The sequence below is a fragment of the Talpa occidentalis genome, unplaced genomic scaffold (assembly GCF_014898055.3).
Source record: "Talpa occidentalis isolate TD23 unplaced genomic scaffold, MPIMG_talOcc4v2.1 talOcc4.10, whole genome shotgun sequence".
Taxonomy (NCBI): Eukaryota; Metazoa; Chordata; class Mammalia; order Eulipotyphla; family Talpidae; genus Talpa; species Talpa occidentalis.
This window is the reverse complement of record NW_023600993.1, coordinates 81,149,852-81,162,694: the sequence shown is the minus strand read 5'-3', so window position 1 is coordinate 81,162,694 and position 12,843 is coordinate 81,149,852. Positions and strand designations below refer to the sequence as shown.

Genomic DNA, 12,843 nt, shown 5'->3' with positions numbered 1-12,843 from the left:
TCTCTTCTTTCCCAAAGAAAATGCTGGAGGGGTAAAAAGGAGGTGACAGGAGAGTGGGTTAGATTCATCAACAATAAATAAATCAAAGAGTACTATCCAATACTTAAGTAAAAGAGACTATCTGATATGCCCATAAAAATCCTCAGAGCAACAGGCAAAGTCAAATAATGAAAAGTGGAAGGAATAAATATTTAATGGATGGTTCACAAATGTAAGATACAAGCATAAACATTAAGAATAAAGAGACAACAGGGCCTCCCTGGTGGTGCTAGGGATTAAGCACTGCACTATGAGGCTATCCACAGCCTCTGCAGCACAAGTTCGATGCCTGGTTGGCCAGGGAGCTACCCACATGACGCAGCAGACCTCTCCTGTCTCGCCTGCTGCTCCCCTCAAGCAGTTTATTTCAGCCAGTCTGCCTTTTCTGTTCCCCTCTCTGTCTCTGGTGAATCCTCTCACCCCCCCCACCTCTGGCCTATACCCCAGCTCTTATATGCATATATAAATGGATGGATCTTTGGGGGAAAAAAAAGAATAAAGAGACAATAAACAAATATCTCAGGTGCAAATATCTCAGGTGGTTATGAGAGGTAGAGAGGCTTCAGGGGGTAAAGGGGTCAATTGTGTGGTGATGGATGAAAACTGGAGCTTTGGTGTGATCATGATTTCATGTGTACAGATGTCAAGGAATAACTTTGTTTCCTAAAATTTACATAATGTTATAAACCAGTATTATCTCAATAGAAATTTATTTTTAAAAGAACAAGGGAAAGCACAAATTATAAGAGTTTTAGGGAAAGGCTTATATATTTTAAATTGAGTAAAATGCATATAATAATCACAATACTCAAATACGGATAGAGGTGTTCACTTAACATTGTCTTTTTATATTTTGCAAAGTAATATTTCTTATTGGAAAGATGATTAAGAATGTGCCTTTTTTCCCCATTCAATTCTGGGAGCTTCTCATCTATTCAAAGTCCCATGTAGTGAAATTCCATAAAATCTAATGATGAATATAATGGCAACAGACATAGTCCCCACCCTATTTTTCCAATCTAACACACTAAAAGATGACTTCATGGATATTTATTTCATGTTAGAGCTGTGGGATTTGGATTTTGAAGTTTATTTTTTTCTTTTCACCAAAATTAAAATTAGAGGAGGCAGATGACACAGTAGTTAGGAATCAAACATCTCAATGTAGGTAGACATCTTTTAAAATTTCAACAAATTACCCAGTTCTGTAAAGTTACACATTGTGTTGTTGCTTGACCTCTTAAAAATCCACAAAGAGAAGTTTTTGATGTTCATGTAGTACTCAAAATGAAAATTTCATTTATGCTAAGTTTCAGTCTTCATTTTATACAATGATGTTGTTTGTCATAAATTGCAAAATTGATCAGTATTATGGTTGTGTGGCTGGCAAAATTGGGAGTATCCAATTAGTTTCTGAAAGGTATCATCTAACTATCACTCTAACAATGATCTATTTCTAATGAGCAATCTGATTCAAGTAAATCAACCCTAGCTAATTAAATTTGTTTATTATAATTTACACATTATTATTGATTCTTCATAAAAATATGAAAATAATTATAAGCATTATTTGAATTTTTGCTTATCTCTTTCACAAGCTAAAAAAGTTCTATTTCCTTGACCTTCTGATTCAAGCTAGCCCACAGAAAAGAAAGGTAGAAAATGCCTATATTTGGGGATTTAGTCAATATTTTGCAAATATGTAAGAACATATAGACAGTGTGGCACCTGAGAAAACAGATCTGGGTCCAAACAGTGATCTCTCTACTTACTAGTGTATAATTTGGTAAAATTCCCTAGATTCCAGTTATTCATGCAAAAATGGGATTAATGATATCATCTTTGCAGGATTGTTCTGAGAAAAAGGATATATAAATATACCCAATAAATAGGAGTAGTTATAAGTTTCTTCCTTATTAGTTACTGTACTTTCTATATAGAAATTTATTCTTGACATCTCTTTATGTTTCCATCAAGAAAGATGAACAGTAATATCTAACTCATTATTCTGACTGGAGTAAGAACACACATCTTTGTAGCTTCTAATGTTAATTAATAAAAGCTTGACTACTATCTTAGAGTTTAAAAAGCAATGTAGGGCCTCCCTGGTGGTGCAGCGGTTGAGTGCTGGGTTGCGAATCTGCCCGCGGCCTCTGCGGCACCGGTTCAATCCCTGGCTGCTCCCCGGCCACCAGAGGAGGGTCCCACATGGCGCAGACCTCTCCTGCCGCCCGCTGCTCCCCTCAGCAGTGTACTTCGGTCCTTCTGCCTGCTCTGCTCCCCGCTCTGGCTCTGGTGAATTCTCTCACCCTCCCGTGCTTCTGACTGTACCCAGTGCATGTATAAACAAACAAACAAACAAACAAATAAATAAATAAATAAAACATGCCTCTATAAAAAAAAATAAAATAAAAAGCAATGTAAATCTTGGCAAAATAAATTAAGGAAAGAAAAAGAAAGCTCAAGAGGAAAAGTGGTCTCCTGGAGCAGGCTGGTGTGATTGTGCTGTTCATGCTGTCTTGAGATCCTTCCAGCTGAGATTTTAAGAACTGGCTGAGCCAAGACTCAAACACAGCTGCTTCTGTGTCCCTTCTGAGGTGGTGTGGCTGACTTCTTTGCCTCCTTTTATAATGAACAGAGATCTTCAGGTACATGGCAAGAGTTTGGCTTTAAGATAAGGCTGGGAAATCACAAGAGTGTGACTTCTGCAAAACATTTATAGACTGAAAGGTGCAGGTCCATGACAGACGCTCAAGATTGAGAAGATCCTTCTACCCTGAACAGAGGCAGTGTGGCAACAAGAAGCATCTATAAGGGACAATCCTATGCTTCTCATCTCACTAAAGTTCAGGACCATGTTCTATCAGTAAGGAGAAAAGTACTTGATTACTGACATATGTTTATACAGTTGAATGTCAGCAAAGAGTCCTTTTGTGTGTGCTCTGTCAGTTATTGTAAGGCATTTCATACCTTTCAATCATGCTTGCGTGATACATATCATTTTCCAACAGTGGATGTTGAGGTTTGGATAACCAGGCTAATAGACTTAGACAGACAGATCTAGAGGCCAGGGTCTTTTCTAATACACTTTACTACAACAGTAAAACAAGTGAATGCGTAAGGATCTCTGTACTTAAATTAGTGTGCTCATGAGCAAAACATAAATTACATTGAATGTTGTCCTGTGTTGGGTTCTCTAGAGGTAGAGCTTGAGACAGAGATTGGGTGCAGTTGAGGTAATGAGGATGTATTCTCATGTGAATGATGTAAGGTAGTGAGGAAAGCAGAGGGCAAGAAGAGGCATAAAGCCAGAAAGTGGGTTCAGGCCTTCAACCTTATCCCATTGGGAACCCTGGTGCCTGAATGGAATTTGAGACCAAACTGATCTCAATTTGAGGCAAGGGCCCAGGTTTTATATCCTCTGAATTAGTTGTTGGCTATGGGTTAGCCCTCCATGGCGAGCAAGATCTGGCCTCCCAATGAAGATGGCTCCTGTCTGATCAAGGGCAGCTCTAAAAAGAAGTAAATAGCTGTGAGTGACCACTGCACATCATGTGTGTTTTATATCTGTACTCAAATCAGGAAATTAGGTCATGTCTAGCACATTTTTTATAATATAGAGCAACTGGTGAAACTGAAATTTCAAACTATGCATGTGTAAATTCTGAAATCTAACTAAAGGTCACAATAGTGAAAAACAAGAAAGTGAATGGTCACTAAGAGAGCACCTACTATGGAATTTTTCAGAGTTTAACTGAAAAATCTCACAGCAATCTGCCACAGAAGTGTAATTCTGTCATTTCTTATATGTGACAATCATTTTTTAAAAATTCATTTGTAGGAAAACCTGATCTGTACATTTATAGGTTCATTTATAGACTTACTGTATTTTAATTCATAGAAATATTCAAATTTATTTTGTTTTTAAATGAAAGGCACTTGAATTTTTTTTTTTTACAATATATTAACTAATACACCAGATTGCATTTTCTAAATGGAAGATGAGACACAAGATAACAATTATCTTTGACTCTTGAAAACTTTGATATCTGTTTTTTGGAGGGTCCAGTTTATTATGACATCTATGATACTGTCCACAAGTGCTTAGTAGTATGGAACATTTTGCTAAGTTATTCTATCATGGGTCTTTGTTCAACGTGTTCACCTTTTTCTTCGAATGTGGTTTTCAGCACTTGATCATGTGCTGCTTCATTATTATGCACAGGATCTGGTGGTGGGATTAAAGCTACATTTTGAATTGGACAGTGTAGTTCTATTTGCTATGGACCATTCAATGCTGCTAATGCCATAGTAAATCAATAACCTATTTTTATCCCTTGACAACTGGTCACCACAAGGCTGCCATCTTGCCTCAATCTGGATCCTGTGAGATGTCAACATTCAAATGTTTTTTTTTTTTTTTTAAGATTTATTTATTTTATTTATTTATTTATTTATTTATTTATTTATTTATTTATTTATGCAAGCACTGGGTATAGTCAGAAGCACAAGAGGGTGAGAGAATTCACCAGAGCCAGAATGGGGAACAGAACAGGCAAACGGACGAAATACACTGCTGAGGGGAACAGCAGGCACGACAGGAGAGTTCTGAGCGCCATGTGGGACCCTCGCTGGTGGCTGGGATCGAACCAGCACTGCAGAGGCTGTGGGCAGCTTCGCAGCCCAGCACTCAACCACTGCGCCACCAGGGAAGGCCCAACATTCAAATGTCTTAATAAAGAATTAGTAATGGGTTTTACTAAAATTAACTGCACCAGTTCCCACAAGTAATGTTATACATAAGGGACACAAAGTACACTGATTGCCATTATTATATCTGGGAAAATTTTGAATTCCAAATCAAATGACTCTGAGGGTTTCAGAGAAGATATGGTGGCCATATCCCACTCTTCTTCCACAATAGTGAAGGGAAGCACAGGAGCTTTGGGTATCTTGTCCAAGATCATATAGTGCAAAAGCCTACCAACACAATACATCTATAGGAACACAAAATTCCTAATCCTGTATCTTCCCATGGTAGATTCCAGAGATACAAAACTAAGACCTAATACAGAAGAATATGCCAATTTTCAACCCAGAAGAAAATCACTAATCTTGGAGATGATCTTTCAGATTCAACACAATCAGTTTATCAGCACACCATGGGTCATATTATGGAATTCTATTCAGTCATTAATATGAAGTATCACCATATGCTATGTCCTGGAAGGATACCATATATATTATGTGTATATTAATATATATATATGATATATATCATTGTTACTAAGGTAATACTGATTTACAACCATGTATATGATTACATGATTTACAGATTTAAGTTCATACCTCTTCATATATATGTTGGCACAAAACACCTACCACCAAAGCACCAGTAATCTTTCACCACAGTTTATTGGGCCCCTCATTTTTCCCTAACCTCTATACTCCCCCTCTGGTAGTCTCAATTCTGCAATTATATTTCTAGAGTTACTTTTGATTTAGCTCACCTGTCCTTTTGTTTTGTTTCTCTATATTCCACATATGAGTGATATCTTGAAATATTTGTCTTTCTCACTGCTGACCTATTTCACTTAGTATGTCCTTTTTAAGGAAGAAACATAGAAAGGTGTAAATCATTAAGCTGTACATTGTATGTACATATATCTGTGTGTGTATGTATTTTAAGGAACAGATATAGGAATTTATCTGAATCCTAACAAACTATTAATATGATAATTTTCAGATGATACTTGTAGACAGAATATAATACTTCATATTTTGTATAAGAACAAAATTAAAATCATTTATAAATGTTTCTTATATTTTCCAATAATATTGAAATAAAAGAATAAACTAAGAAAAACTACATTTCTAAATGGCACTATCTGTAATATATTTCTTTTAGGGTTGTGCTTTATGGTACTGCAAATTTAAGTGGATATAGCACGTGTTGACATGGTAAGTAGTTTCCAAAGCTAATGATAATTGACTAATAACTTTGCTAATGAACATTCTGAGTGTATACTCTTTGATTGGTTTTGTAATTTTTTTCATGGTTTCCTGTTCCAAATGTCAAGGGAATCTTCATGTTTAATTTTCATACCCAGGAAATCAAATAGGCCTTCTCAAATGCCATTGGCCCAATTTTGCCAAGTCCAATTCTGTGTGGCTTTTGGTTGTTTAGCAATTTTTCTCTGGAATGGATTTATGCATAGAGATGGATGATCACAGGTTAGTTTGGTGTCAAGCTAACAGGTGTTTGAATAATCAACATAGACACATTGAAATAAAAAGGTGGAAATATGATATATATAGAATTCAAATTTTTACATTAAACGTAATGCATGGTGGAATAATGATCTGGGTGTTTTCTATATTGCCCCTAATTCACTAATAAATAATTCAAAAGGTATTATTTTCTCCATTTATCTCAAATACCTATTGGCAAAAAGGCACCCCTTTCCTCCTCTTGGTTCTCACCTACAACCCCTCAAGGACCTATTACATTCTAAGTAAATATTAGGTCATTACAGTTGTATTCATGCATATTTGCACAGCAGACAGTTAAATAAGCTCCGTTACTATGTTCTATAAAACTACATAATTACAGACCTTTCAAAATTCATCTTATTAACTTGGTTCATGACTACTTCAAAGAAGACATGCTGCAGCTTTGTTGAATCAATGTAGTCAAATGGTATTTTTTAGTTTTCAATCTTGGGAGAAGTAAAAATACAGAGGCTTCTGAATGGGTATAGGCTAAGAAGAGTTTGGCATGAAATAAAAATTTCACATATTCATCCAGGATTTTTTAAATGTCTAATATTTTATAAAGTTGTATGCAAACAAAATATCCAATGACATTCTGAATTTTATTTTCCTATGATATTTGAAACAATTTATAAATATACTATAGTCAAGTGATGATTAGATCATGCAGAGTATTGTAGGCATAAGTTTGTTCATTGTCTTATAAGAAGAGAATTTGTTAAAATGTTCTAAAATAAAGTATAATTTATAGGACAATTGTGGATGGACTGAAGACGTGAGAATAATGCAAAAGTATTAGCATAGGTAGAGACCAAGTAAAAGTCAATTCACTTTGTCCTAGAAAGAGGTAGACTGAAACAAAGAATATGCTTGAGGTGATAGGGAGAAATACACATATGTCAAAAATGTATAGGTTGTAAAATATCAGTATTTAGTGATTAATTGGGTATTTACAATTCATGAAAAAGCAATGTCAAGGATTACTTCTAAACACATGACTTTGAATAGTAGTTGGAAGTTGAGGTAGAGAATACTTGATAAAAATTAGCTTAGGGAGTATGAGTTTTGTTTTAGACATTATGCATTTGAGTGGGTCTCTGGGAAATCCAGGTAGAGTCCAGAGAAATCTGATAGGCTAAAAATCTATGATTGTTTTTTTAGGCAGAGGAAGAATGAGCCAAGATGTTATCATCTGAGAAGAAAAACAGAAAAAAGAAGAGGGTCTAATGTCGAACTTCAAAGAACTCCAACATTTAACAGCAAAATAAAGTACGTAAATCAAGTGGAAGAGAGAGGGACTGAGACATAAGAAGAGTAAGAGGAAAACTGAGTTCACATTGTGCCACTGGGACTAAAGAGAATGCTTCTAGAAGGCAGTGGCCATTGCTGTCTAATGCTGAGAAGAAACAAAGCAAAAGAAAGTCTGAAGTATGTTCACTAGAATTAAGGACCTTAAGTTCACTGAAGTGTCTAGTCAGATCTTCCATGAAACAGAGGTCCTATGCGGAGTAACTCTTTTGGTAATACTTGCCACAATCAACTAAACTTTGTTCCTGTGATTTTTTTGACTTTGTAGCTTCACCAATAAACTTTAAACTCCCAGAATGCAGGGACTGCATTCAAAATATCTGTATTATTACTAAAAGTTACTAAACCAACATTATTATTCCTTACGATGGTATAAATCATCATTATGTAAGTAGTTTTTCCTTGATATTTAGGGACAACTTTCTAACTTCATTAAGTTTACCCCCCCAAATCTTTTTATTTATGTTGCAATGTTGTTTTATACATAATGTTTTCTTTCTTCTCCAGATTTTCCTTTCTGCTGTCAATATTCCTTGAATGTGACTGAACTTTGATTGGACTTTCACAGACTTTCCAGTATTTTATTTTCCCAACAAAGTGGAGTTCTAAGTAGCTTTTCCAAAGAATTGGGTTTACAGGAATTCTATTAGGCCCAGCATATGTATTGATTTCCTATTCCCATTTATTCTGTCTTCCTCATTCTTGTGATCAACTCCCGTCCAACTACTACCACTCACAAGGATCCTAGACCAAAGGCAATCAAATTGGATATTGAAAAGTTTTTCTTGGGTGTATATTGGCATTTATATTCATCTCTTTTTGGCTTTTTTTTTTAGATTTATTTATGCATACAAGGGTTGGGGTACAGGCCTGAGATGCAGGGGGTGAGACGATTCACCAGATACAGAGTGGGGAACAGAACAGGCAGATTGACCAAAGTACACTGCTGAGGGGAGCAGGAGGCGAGTCAGAAGAGGTCTGCTGCACCATGTGGGTTGCTCCCTGGCTGGGGATCGAACTCGTGCTGCAGAAGCTGCGGATTGCTTCGTAGTGCAGTGCTTAACCCCTTGTACCACCAGGGAGGCCCCACTTTTTGGCTTTTAATGGCAAGATTTTTTTCCATGAGAGTATATTGGAAATAGCATTGTGTAAGTTCTGTTCTACTTGGCTAGTGAAAAAAGAACAATGTGCTCAGTGGTCTAATTCTGTAAATCATTCTCATTGTACAAATGACATCTCAACAGAAAAAGAAGATAAATATTGCAAAAGAGAGGTGGTTTATTATGGATTGAGCAAAAGCTTAGAGACTCATGATTACAGAGAGAGGAAGTACCCTAAGGAAAATTACACACTAAAAATGAGGTTCCCTAAACCTTGTGCGACTGTTTTTTTTTTTTTCCTACAGAAATAAGTAGCTTTGTTTAGAGCTTCCAGTGATGTGCTCTCCTCTTCACACCACCCATCTTTCACTGAACTGATAACTTGAACATTGTGCAGTTTTCAGCCTTTTCCCCATTTTCTCTGCTTATTTTTTGTCTACCCAGTCTTCTGCCATCATAGTAGTCACTTCTGTCTGTTCTTTTTCTCATCACTCTAATATTTAATATGAACACTTGGGAGGCTTGATTTCAGATTTGTGCTGGCACACTGGGAAAGTCTCATTTTCATGACTAGCAGCTTGGATTGCTCCAAGACAGGATTTATTTTTAAAGTTCCACATTGCACGTTGTTGGCTTTCCAATATCTTCTGGCAATAAGATGCCAACAAGACAGAACACATAAAAAAGAAGAAAAACACCCAAACATTTTCTTTCCCCTTTTCCATATTCTTCCCAAGCCAAGTTTGGAATGGCTTAAGGGAGGGGTTTTTCTTTTCCTTTTTTCTTTGCCTAGAACTGGCCGCTATTAGGCACCTTTTTGGATTCAGACATTTTCCTGTTGGCCACTCCTGGAGAAATCTACCATTGAGTTCTAGCACATTTTACTTATCCAAGAAATGACTTCTTAAGGGGGAAACAGGCCTTTGATTAAAGAACAACAAACTCTATGTTTTAAGGATTCCCTGTTGAGTGGAACTAACCAAATTCCTTTGGATTTAAGGCTTTGCTGAGTCTTTAACTCATCTCCAAGGTCTCAAAAAATAGCAATGACAAATGTGTATATAATAGTTTGTCAGTATGTAAGGTGAATCATCACTAGTAGAAGGCAAGTGTTTGGTCTTTGAAGATGGTTATGAGCAACAAACCAAATGTTTCTGCAAAGGTCTTTAGTCTTTCATTGAAAAGACTGTTCCCTTGGAGAAGGAGTCTAAATATACCATTCATCAGGGTTACCACTGAATCACTTCTGTTTTGTTTCCCCTTTTACTTTCATCATGACAGACATATGCAGTCATAAGTGCATGAACACTGTGATGTATATTTCCCTACATCAGTCATGCCAGGTTGCTATCACAAAGGAAGTCGCATTTTATAGATGGAATTTTTCCCAGTGAATAGCGTATGGCTCACTTCACTCCATAGTTTTACTCAAGGCTCAGAGTACTTGTGGGCTGTAAAATGAAAGTATACAGAATACTGTTTACCCATTTTCTTCGAGTGAAAAACTAAATTCCCACTTTTCCTTCTAGTGAAAAACTGTTTACTAGAAAAATTAGCTAGGGACAGATGTCAAAAGTAGAGTAGAACATATCTGGGACTTTGAATTAGAAAATGAGCTGGAAGAGTTTGAGAAGGGATACTTCATTGGAACTGTACTACTGGGAGAGTATCCTCTCTGTGCCTCCAACAGTTTCTAAGAATCTAAAAACACTTTAAGCTCCTAAAAGCTTCAAAGACAGAAGTCAAACAAACCTGTATACCCACATACACAAACACAAGAAAGACGTAGAAATATACTAGTTGAGCATTACTGGATAATTCAGTTAATAATGATGAAAAAGCCTACTCTGATTTATTGGGGGCTAGAATGTAGAGATGCCAGGGTCAATGGTAGTGAGCCCCTTCAGAGCCTGTCTGATGTAAGAAGATCATGAGCCAACATTCACAAGCTACACAAAGGAAAGATTTATTAGGCAGCCAGAAATCCAGACAGCTAGCAGATTTGGCATTATTCTACTCACCACAGTAGAAATTACCCCAGACTTCATTAATGCCTGCTTGGTTGCAAATGTTTCACTGCTGCTTATAAAGTGCTCCTTGGGCAATGATCCTCACTTGGAAGAGATGTTGGCAACACATGTTTTTAAGGAATAAACTACCAAACATCAAATACGCTCATCACCAAATAATGCTGATAACAGCAAAACAAAGGCATTAGGATCACCTAAGAGCCACTTTCTTTTTGCCAACAGGGTTCTCTCCATAGGTATTTGTACTTTGGGTCTTTATGCCTTTTCCATAACTCCCTTTAAATTATTTCAGATGTATTTGTTCTGTATTAAATATCTCCTAAACTCCATTTGTCACATAATTCTATTATCTTGACCAGGTATTACCAGAGCAATGGCGGCTTATGAGGGCACCAGTTCCATCTTCATGTCCTTGATGACACTGGATAGACTTCCATGAACTCAGGACAAGTGCTAAGAGTAATGATTCATAGCCTTTTTGGGCTTAAGCTTAGTTTCTATTTTTTAATCTCCATTCAGCCCTAAGACACCAGTCTCTGTATTGCAAGATTTACATAGAACAAGTACAATTCTAGTTTCAATTACTTAGATGAGCATCTTCCCACATTTTTTTGGTTTTCCTATGTGAGCACACCCCTTCTCCACTTATTAGATGTAGTATATATGAAGCGAACACATTCTGCATCCCTTCAGCAAGGGATCTATAGCAACTCTGTTGGTGGTCTGCTTATATCCTTGCAGATCCCCTCTCTATTTTCAGTTGAATAATTCTGGCTCCAAACAGTCAATAGCATAACTGTTGGAGAACTGCCTTTGTGTTGATGAAATCGACTGTGCCCACGCACAGACAGATGGAAAGTACCTGGGAGGAAAAAGTCCCCTGGATTAGTCTGTAACTAATAACTAGTGGATATGGGGGTACAGATATCCCAGATCCATCCCAAATACCTTATTCTTTGATGGGGAATTCTTACACATTTTTTGCCAGAGAACATTCCTACAATATTAAGTTACAATTTCTCTTGGGTATCTTACTTAACCTCCTTTATTGGCTGACTTCCCTGTCACCCACCTAGGTTCCTTGCAAATTTCATAAACTGTTTTCATTGAAATCCTTGGCTCAGGATCTGCTTCTGGGGGAGTCTGAGCTAAGACAAAACCAAAGCCTGGCACATCAGAGCATTCTCTCTCTGGATTTCAGTGACTGATTGTGGATGCAAACCTGACCCAAGCCAGACCAATCACAGGCCCAGGTTTCTTTCTGGAATCATCAAATAAGAAGTATTTTCTTTCTGTTGGGATTCCTTAGTGTATGAAATGCAAGTTAGTACTGTTTCTCATCTTTTCTATACACAAGACCTATTTTGAGATCAAAGTCAGGACTCAAGTAAACACTACCATAAAGCGGGAAAGAAGTTTTTGTGATGGATTTAGCTACACCTGAAGTTCTGATCTGCCCCATGATTATGTGGATCTAATTCCTCCTCTTGCCATTTTGAAAGCCAAGTTGAAAGTTTCTGAAACCTAAAAAGAGTTTTGCTTAATTTGGATATAAGATAGAAGATCCCAACTCAGCTTGTTCTCAGTGTAGTGTTTGCCAGCAGGATGGGGGACAGGTACTAGAGGTTCCCAATTTACTACATATGATGGGCCTACTCATGTCTGCCCTGAGGGTTAACATATGATTGTTAACCCTCAGGGCAGACATGAGTTCTGGAATTTGAATACTGATGGTATTATCTTTTCTCCTTTTTACCCCAAAAGTTGAGACAGGGTACACACTATTTTTGGTTGGGAGAGAAGGAAAATAATATCTAAAATATTTCATCACCTTTCACCTTGTGAACTTTCAGAAGACATGGGAAAATGATCTTTGACAAAGCATTATAGAGTGAAGAAATTTGTCCACATGACTTAAAAGATTGTCTGAAATTCTGCTGTGTAAATTGCAGTCTGCAATTTTGTTTTAATTAAGCAATGGCAAAAATGACTTTGTGGCATTTTCTTACCAGGATTGGGAACCTACACACACCAGCTTTGTGCATGAGAACCAGAAATTAAACTAACCACAGCTAATGGGAACCTGCTCAGGC

General features: G+C 36.9%; 1 long non-coding RNA gene across 1 annotated transcript in view; it reads left to right on the top strand.

Annotated features, from left to right (window-relative positions):
- The window catches only part of LOC119253743 (uncharacterized), a 147,961-nt gene extending 139,843 nt beyond the window's left edge, over positions 1-8,118 (top strand). Inside the window, exons 5-6 of the long non-coding RNA XR_005127201.2 lie at positions 5,948-6,000; positions 7,474-8,118. This is a non-coding gene — a long non-coding RNA (uncharacterized LOC119253743). The remainder of the gene's footprint in view (positions 1-5,947; positions 6,001-7,473) is intronic.
- Positions 8,119-12,843: the final 4,725 nt, after the last annotated feature.